Raw genomic sequence first — 8,415 nt, 5'->3', positions numbered from 1 at the left:
TGATGTCAAGACCTTTTTTAAAAGGAGTTTATTTTAATAAGTGACTATACGGTATTTTGTATTCATTTATATATGGATAGGAAGATGTAGGAGATGGAGCCCTATGACAGTGATGAAACATAATCACACAACCTAAAAGGATAAAAGAACAGAGATATTTAGAAATTTAATAAAAACAATAATCTAAAAATATTTTCAAATGGTACATATCTGTGCTTTATTTTAATGAAGTTAAAAATCATTTACGGATTTGTTGTAGAGCATGTATCATGCTCTACCATGTTCTCACAATGCGAACATCTTTTCTTGTGGTTTCTTGTTTCTAATAAACTGAAATATAAGACTTGTATCAATCAAACAGCATCATAAACAAGTTACTTGTCTACTTTACATTTGTGCAGTATCAATGAACCATAGCAAATTAATCCATATACATTATCAATCTATGACTGATATTTGGTGCCTGAAATACTTGCTTAATTGGAGATGAACTGCAATTTTTCTGTAGACAGAAACAGGCAACATAACAGTTCCTACTTTCATGGGGGTTTAGACTCTCTTTTTTGGAAGGAAAATATGGACATTCAATTTAAATCAGCAACAATAAATAATCTTATTTCAAACTATTTTTTGTTTACATTCAATACCCTTTAATAAATGCTTCATTCTCTGTGACATAGCTTGGCTAGGTGGTTTGCTTCTAATGACCACGGACACAGATGATTCAATCTATAGCACTGTGTGATTACATAACGTTTGGCCTCTCATATAGCTATGATGTATCTATTTTCCTAAATAAAAACAACATATGTATCTTTAGCAGGACATTGAGACGTTTTGAAAGACTTTTACATATATAAATAGTAGAATTGTGTATTCATTTGAAATGATATGGGAAATTTCAAGGACATTTCCCATATTATTTCATATTGTTTTCAAAATAAATGTTTTATAGTTTTTCAAGTGTTGTTAATAATGTAGTCTTCATGAAGAGGGTACACTCTTTCCCACATGTACACTATTGGAAGAGAGTATGAACTCTTTCAGAAAGAGCACACACTTGTAACGGCATTGTTCCCATAATGAAAAATTCCAAAAAGCTTCTGAAAACAAAAAAATTAACATTCCATAAATGACATGGGAAAGAACTCAACACAAAAATTTTTGGACTGCACATCCCTAGTGAATAGTGATGTTCACATATGTAAATGTTCTATTCAAGCAAATAGCTAGTTCAGAAAGCTGCTGTTTATTATGTGTAGAGGCATAGCATATACAGCTAACCTGCCTCTTGGCTCGCGTGTGGGCTAATTTCCAACTGAAGCCTCTGGGAGTGGGACATCTTGCTTTGCTTTCTGTTCAGTATGGGACTGACTTCAGGGATACTGTCCTCAGAACATCGTCTACTCTACCCACCCATGACATCATCAGGAGTATTGAGGGAAGAAAGAGAGAAGCCCTGTTCCAGTTTGCTTGAGCTGACCTGCCTCTTGACTCTCATAGTGGGCTAATTTCCACCTGAAACTGCTGGAACATCTTGCAGGAGACAGCTTCAGGGATACTCTCCCTGGAACATTGTTTGCTCCACCTATCTGTGATGTCATCAGGGGGTATTGAGGGAAGAAAGGGAGAGGCCTTGCAGCAGAAGCAGACATGCCAATGAAGGAGTGTGACTAAGAAGTGTTCCTTTGTGCACTCCTTCATGCAGACTTTGGGGCATTCTTGGATAATTTTAGGAGGTTCCTGGGGGATGTTAGGGGTTTTAGGGAAAACTAATTGGGTTGCTTGAACAAGTGCAATAGTAGATTTGTCATTGGAAATTCATTGAGATTGCTTTGTATGTTGAGATTTCAAAAGCCATGTGTTTTTATAATATTCCAGTAGTTGTTGGAAGAGAAAGATATGGGATTTAGTATCTCAGTCATGTAACGCACAAAGATCTAGAAATTTTCTTAATATCCCTTTAGTTATTTATAAAACACTGTCTACTTTAGGGAATTTCAAATTAGCTTTAGAGAATGCTAGGTCAATTATTTTCAGTTTACTAGTGAAGATTGTATGCATTTGGAAGGATCTGCAATTAGTGCTCACTTCCAAAATGTTAAATATAATTTTACATTATGCAGCAATAGGAGTGCTTTAGCAGAGTTATTCTCTTCTTATTGAATTGTTGGTTGATCTTAACCTTAATATGCAAGCTGATGTTTATTTAAAGGATGATGTGATATTTAATTTTTTTTAACTACTATTGAGGCTTTAGGTTGGAAATAATCTGTGCATGTTTTGACTCATTATGGAGGTCACTCTCTGGACTTAATTTTTATTGCTAATGACTTAACTCCCAATTTTTTCTTCAAATTGAAGAGATAATTTATGTTCCTTGGTGTGATCACTTACTGATTAAATTTACCCTTAGATTAGAAAAAGAGAAAATTCATGTTATGCGTCCCAAAATTATGTTTGTCGTAATGCTCATGAGCTCTCAGACTTGAGAAAAGTCCTAATGGATAATTTGCAAAGTTTAGATTTCACGGCTATAGAGGCTGCTGTTGATAGCTAGAATAAATTGTTACTTGATGCATTGAATGAAGTTATGCCTTTGAATGAAAAACCTGTTCTTAATATACTCAACTTCTCAACATGTTTATCCTATATACATTCTAAAGGTCAGTATGATCGAAAGGTCCTAATAGGATCCATCAGATCTGCGTGTATGCCTCCAAATTGATGAAATCCTTTCATGAGCCAAGCATATTTCTAGAGATGACGCCACAATCCTCATCAATCCTGTTATTAAATTTTAACTTATTTCATCATGGTTATTCAATTATTTCTTCTTCTGCTTTTGATATATTTTTTATATTATTTTCACATACTTATTCTCTCTTCTATTGTGCACATAGCAAACAAAGCATATCATTCAGAGTAGTATTTAGCTTTTTCGGCTGTAGGCCATAGTATGCGGTAGAGACTGTTTATCACCGACATAGATCCATGTTTCACTATAAGCTGTTTCAAGGTAGTCTCCTGTAGATTAAAGCAACAACATAATCAATCTCCAGTTACTAACAGAGTCTATTCTGCCCCAACCCAAAACTGACAGTTACTTACCCAAACTTTTATTTAGCTAATGGCTTCCAACATGGCTGTCATCTATTCTAAAGGTAGGCTTTATAGGCATTTCTGGCGGATTATAGATCAAGTAAAAGAGGGATGGGAGGGAAGTGACTTGGAGAGAATTTTGAAATTCAGGGAACAATTTTGGATCTTTACTTTAAATACTGTGGAACCATATGGGCTTAATCGTGAAATTGAATGGATGACATTGATTAAAGGAAAATACTTCAAAGACCACGGGTATCGGGTTATCAGCTGTTCGGTTCCAGGGGGGTTGATTGGCGCTAGATGTCACGTGTAGACAGAAATGCCTATAAAGCCTACCTTTAGAATAGATGACGGCCATGTTGGAAGCCATTAGCTAAATAAATGTTTGGGTAAGTAACGGTCGGTTTTGGGTCGGGGCAGAATAGACTCTGTTAGTAACTGGAGATTGATTATGTTGTTGCTTTAATCTACAGGAGACTACCTTGAAACAGCTTATAGTGAAACATGGATCTATGTCGGTGATAAACAGTCTCTACCGCATACTATGGCCTACAGCCGAAAAAGCTAAATACTACTCTGAATGATATGCTTTGTTTGCTATGTGCACAATAGAAGAGAGAATAAGTATGTGAAAATAACATAAAAAATATATAAAAAACAGAAGAAGAAATAATTGAATAACCATGATGAAATAAGTTAAAACTTAATAACAGGATTGATGAGGATTGCGGTGTCATCTCTAGAAATATGCTTGGCTCATGAAAGGATTTAGCCAATTAGGAGGCATACATGCAGCTCTGACGGATCCTATTAGGACCTTTCAATCATTCTGACCTTTAGAATGTATATAGGATAAACATATTGAGACGTTGAGTATATTAAGACCAGATTGATTAAGAGCTCCCTTCACTACTTAAAGTTATATAGGTGCCTGATTATTGTTTTTGAATGAAAAAAGGCATTTTCATTCTAACAAGGTGCCTGGGTTTACAAATGAGCTCCAGGTATTGAAACAGGCTTTAAGAAGGAGTGAAAGGGAATGGAGGAAAATTCTCTCTAGAATTTCTCAGGAAAACTGTAACTTACAACTTACATTTTATCAAAAAGTCACTCAGTCAGCAAAATCTGCTTACTTTGATAAAATAATTGAGACAGCTGCATCAGGCTCTAAAGAGTTATTTACCATAGTGTTTACATTGTTAAAAGAATCTAATAACTCACAATATTTAAATCTTAATATTTCTAGTTGTGCATTTGCTGAGGGATTTTCAAATAAAGTGGTTAACATTGTTAATCAATTCAATAGCCAAAGATTACTAGTAAAAATTGATCTTCTACTGATCAATGGACTGGATTTCAGAATGTATCAGTTCAACAAGTGAGGAAGTTTTTTTTTCTCATATCAATAATAACTATTGTAGGCTAGATGTCTATAATCCTTTGGTAATAACGGCTCTGAGAGATTTATCAGCTCTTTTATTGCCAATATCATAATTGAATGTTTTGACACAGGAATGATCCCAATTGGATTAAAGAAAGCAGAAGTTAAACCCCTCTTTAAAAAATGCATGTGACATGAATGTAGTAGATAACTACTGGTCTATATCCACTTTACCCTTCTTGACAAAAGTTATGGAAAAATAGTTTATGATCAGTTAACTGATAATTAAAAAAAACATGCCATTTTGGATCCTAATCAGTTTGGTTTTTGAACAAATCATGACACAGAAACATTATTACTTTCCTTGTTTGATATCATCAGAAAAGGTTTTGATAAAGGTCAGCACTTTTTTTTGTTGCACTGAATATTTCCACAGCTTTTGATAAATTGATCACACTATTTTAATTGACTGATTAAAATCAATTGGTTTGAGTGGAAATATTCTGAGTTGGTTTTCTTTATTTCTGCAATATAGACATTTTATGTAATTAAGAATGTTGACAAATCTGATAATGTTAATATATTTATCTAGAAAGTAAGGAGATATCACAAAAACAAGCATCAAAATATTTGACTGAAAAAACAACAATCGCTGAAATCGTCAGGATGTTTTACAGAGGAAAGGCCTCGAGAAGCCACCAGCGTAACTACAAGCTTCGTGGTCAGAGTGTAAGAAGGACCCGCACGTTTAGACACCTGATAAAGTTAAGTAATATCGGGTGTGGACTCAAATGCACTAAGCGATTTAGTAAAAATTGAAAAACAGACATATCCACAGAGGTTTTCTGGCCGATGATGAAGCCCAGCCCCTGAAGCTTGTAGTTATGCTGGGGGCTTCTCAAGGCCTTTCCCCTGTAAAACATCCTGACGATTTCAGCGATTGTTGTTTTTTCAGCCAGATATTTTGATGCTTGTTTTTGTGATATCTCCTTTCTTTCTAGATAAATATTCAATTGATTAGGGAGATTACCTCCTCGTTATATTTAATGTTAATATATTAACAGGTGTTCCCCAGGGATCTTGCTTATCAGCTGTCTTGTTTAACATCTTTCTTCTACTATTGTGTAGACTGCGAACAGTTCAAATGTACAGTTCAGAATCTATGCAGACGATACAGTATTCAATTTCTAATCTCAATCGATGAGTCAGTTAAAGCAATTCTGGACAAATTAAGATTATGTATACAGTCAATTCGACAATGGATGAAGGCTAACCATCTAAAATTGAATGTTGCTAACACCCAGATCCTGTCTGGTTCCTCTTATTTTGACATACCAGATTCATTTGTATTTGAAGCTGATTCAATTCCTACTGTTGAGAGAATTCAAAATCTAGGGGTGATTATGGACTCATTGCTCAATATTTAAAAAAATTATTAAAGATGCATTTTTTAAAATTAAGAATGATTAGGAGATTAAAGGATCTGCTACAACAGCAAAACTTTTAAATGGTTATCCAAAGCATTATATCACCTTGTTTTGATTATTGCAATGGTTTATTGATAGGGATTTGAAGAAACCAACTCAGAGCTCTCCAAGTGGTGCAACATTTAGATGCCAGGCTGAAACCATTATGTACATAACTCTCCCTTATTTAAGGAACTCTACTGGTTTCCCATTGGGTACAGAATAAGGTTTAAAACCCTTTCTATGTTTTTTAAAGTATCAACTAGTCAACTATCTGCAATTGTTGCTGTTGAGCTTCATATTTATCAACCAGTGCAGGCATTGAGATCAGCTAATACATTTTTGTTGGAAGTCCCAAGACATCATGTCATTAAATTGAAAAAATAACGAGTATCAAAATTCTATATTGATAGACCCCAATTTTAGGGTTTGTTGCACATAAGAGTGAGAAAGATTCAAAATTTAGGGAAATGTTCAAAAGAGAGCTTAAAAAGTTCTTATTTTTACAAGCACTTGAAAGGGTATGATCCAATCCTCCTTCATTAATAACGCAAAGATTATGAAACTTGCAGGAAATCTACATAGTGACAAGAGGCTAAGGTATTAAATGATGAAAGAATGAAGGTTTAATAATCAATGAGAGAGTTATTTTGTATAATTTTTATATTTTATTTTGCTACTGTTTTCCTTGTATTTTTTGTACATCTAATTATGTATATGCCTGGGTGTGAGTCCACTAGAACATTTGTGATAATGCAGAATATAAATTTATTAAATAAATAATGTGTCATGTGTTTGTGAGTGGGCCAGAAAAGTATGAATGCAGTTCTGATTTTGCTATCACAATACCTGCATACTTAAAAACTAGATGTTGTCATTTATACTGGCTTGTGGCCAATTTTTCAGCAAATTGTTCATTTGGACTTCGGGTTGCCATGAGTGATTGAGGAGGCAATTATGCTTATCTAGTGCTTAACCTCACTTCAAAACTCTCCTCAAAAGTTTTTCACGCAGCTCCTTAATTGGCTCTTCCTGGATATCCAGTTTTGTAAACTCAGTGCTTGCACTTACATGTAGGTTGCAATTTCACCACTTACAGTATAAGTTCAAAACCTGAATGATGCTGCTCTTTGAACTTGTTCCTTTGTAAAACGGTTGTTCCTGTTCTATGTTTTACAATCTGTCCATTTTTTGATAAATAATGAACCTTTTAAAATACACTGGAAATTGTGAATAGCCCAACTTCAGTGTTCCATTTCCTACCTAAACACTGCATTGTAAAATTTGGTTTTGCATCTTTCTGCTACGTTACTTAGGTAAGCATAACTTTCAATATCGATAAAATAAAATCCACATATTCAGAGTTGAAATCTTTCTTATGGATTTTGAATATTAATAAATTAATGGCCAAATTTTAAATCTATATCTAGCTTCAAAGTTTAAACTACCATTGAATGCTGGTAATTTCCAAACCCCATAGTGTGAAAAGTAAAAGCCTTCAACATGATCTGTGCCTGAACTGTGAATGTAATAAAGCCAAGATAACTGACATGACAAAATGTTGACATAAAGAAACAATTTGAAATGAGGTAGAAAAGTCCACAGAACTTTGGAAAGATCACTTGGTCAAACGCATAGAAAATAGTAGGGATGGGCAGCCAGAAAATTTTTGTTTCATTGTTTTTCCCTTTTTTCCATTTCAAAGCGAATGTCGTTAATAGTGCACTATTTCATATTGCACATACTTTTCTTAAAGAGTGCATACTATATGCACATATTCCCTAATTCTAGAAAGTTGCATACTAAATCTGTGGCTAACATGCAAATTTGCACATGGAAGTTATAGAATAAGGTCAGCTGCATGCATAACTTAATGAGCTGAAAATTGATGTTAATGAGCCATAATAGGCTATAATTGGTGTTAAATACTGCTAATTGGTACTAATTAGCAGTTACTTGCATAACTGTCCTTACAGGCAGATGATCAAAAGCCCTGCGCTGTTCCAAACAGCGCTCTAAAATAGCGCTGGAACAGCGCGGGGCACTATTAGATCTATGATCAGAGATGATGCATGAAAATTTAAGCAGCGCAATTATCTCTGATTATGGGGTAGAAGTGCAGGAGAATTGTGCCTGAGCATGCGCTCAGCACAATCCTCCCACACTTGTTTGACAGGTCTGGGCTGGAGACCAATGAAAAGAGAAGGACGCCCATCTTTAAATCGGAAGATGGACGTCCTCAACTGCCCTGTTGCAAGGACGTCCAAATTTCTGGGGGGTGTCAGAGGTATAGCGACAGGGCAGTTGAGGACGTCCAAAATTTGGATGTTTCTGCAATGGGCAGTTAAGGACGTCCAAAATTGGATGTTTCTATGAGAAAGACGTCTTTCTCATAGAAACATCCAATTTTGGACGTCCTTAACTGCCCATTGCCGAAATGTCCAAAATTTGGACGTCCTCAAC

General features: G+C 34.9%; 1 protein-coding gene across 1 annotated transcript in view; it reads right to left on the bottom strand.

Annotated features, from left to right (window-relative positions):
* Nucleotides 1–215: 215 nt before the first annotated feature.
* The window catches only part of ZNF385D (zinc finger protein 385D), a 766,537-nt gene continuing 758,337 nt past the window's right edge, over nt 216–8,415 (bottom strand). The window contains exon 10 of the mRNA XM_030206770.1: nt 216–330. The gene's annotated coding sequence lies outside the window, so the exon portion shown is untranslated. The remainder of the gene's footprint in view (nt 331–8,415) is intronic.

The sequence above is a fragment of the Microcaecilia unicolor genome, chromosome 1, assembly GCF_901765095.1.
Source record: "Microcaecilia unicolor chromosome 1, aMicUni1.1, whole genome shotgun sequence".
Lineage (NCBI taxonomy): Eukaryota > Metazoa > Chordata > Amphibia > Gymnophiona > Siphonopidae > Microcaecilia > Microcaecilia unicolor.
Note: the sequence above shows the minus strand (reverse complement) of the source record. Positions and strands in the feature narration are given on the sequence as shown.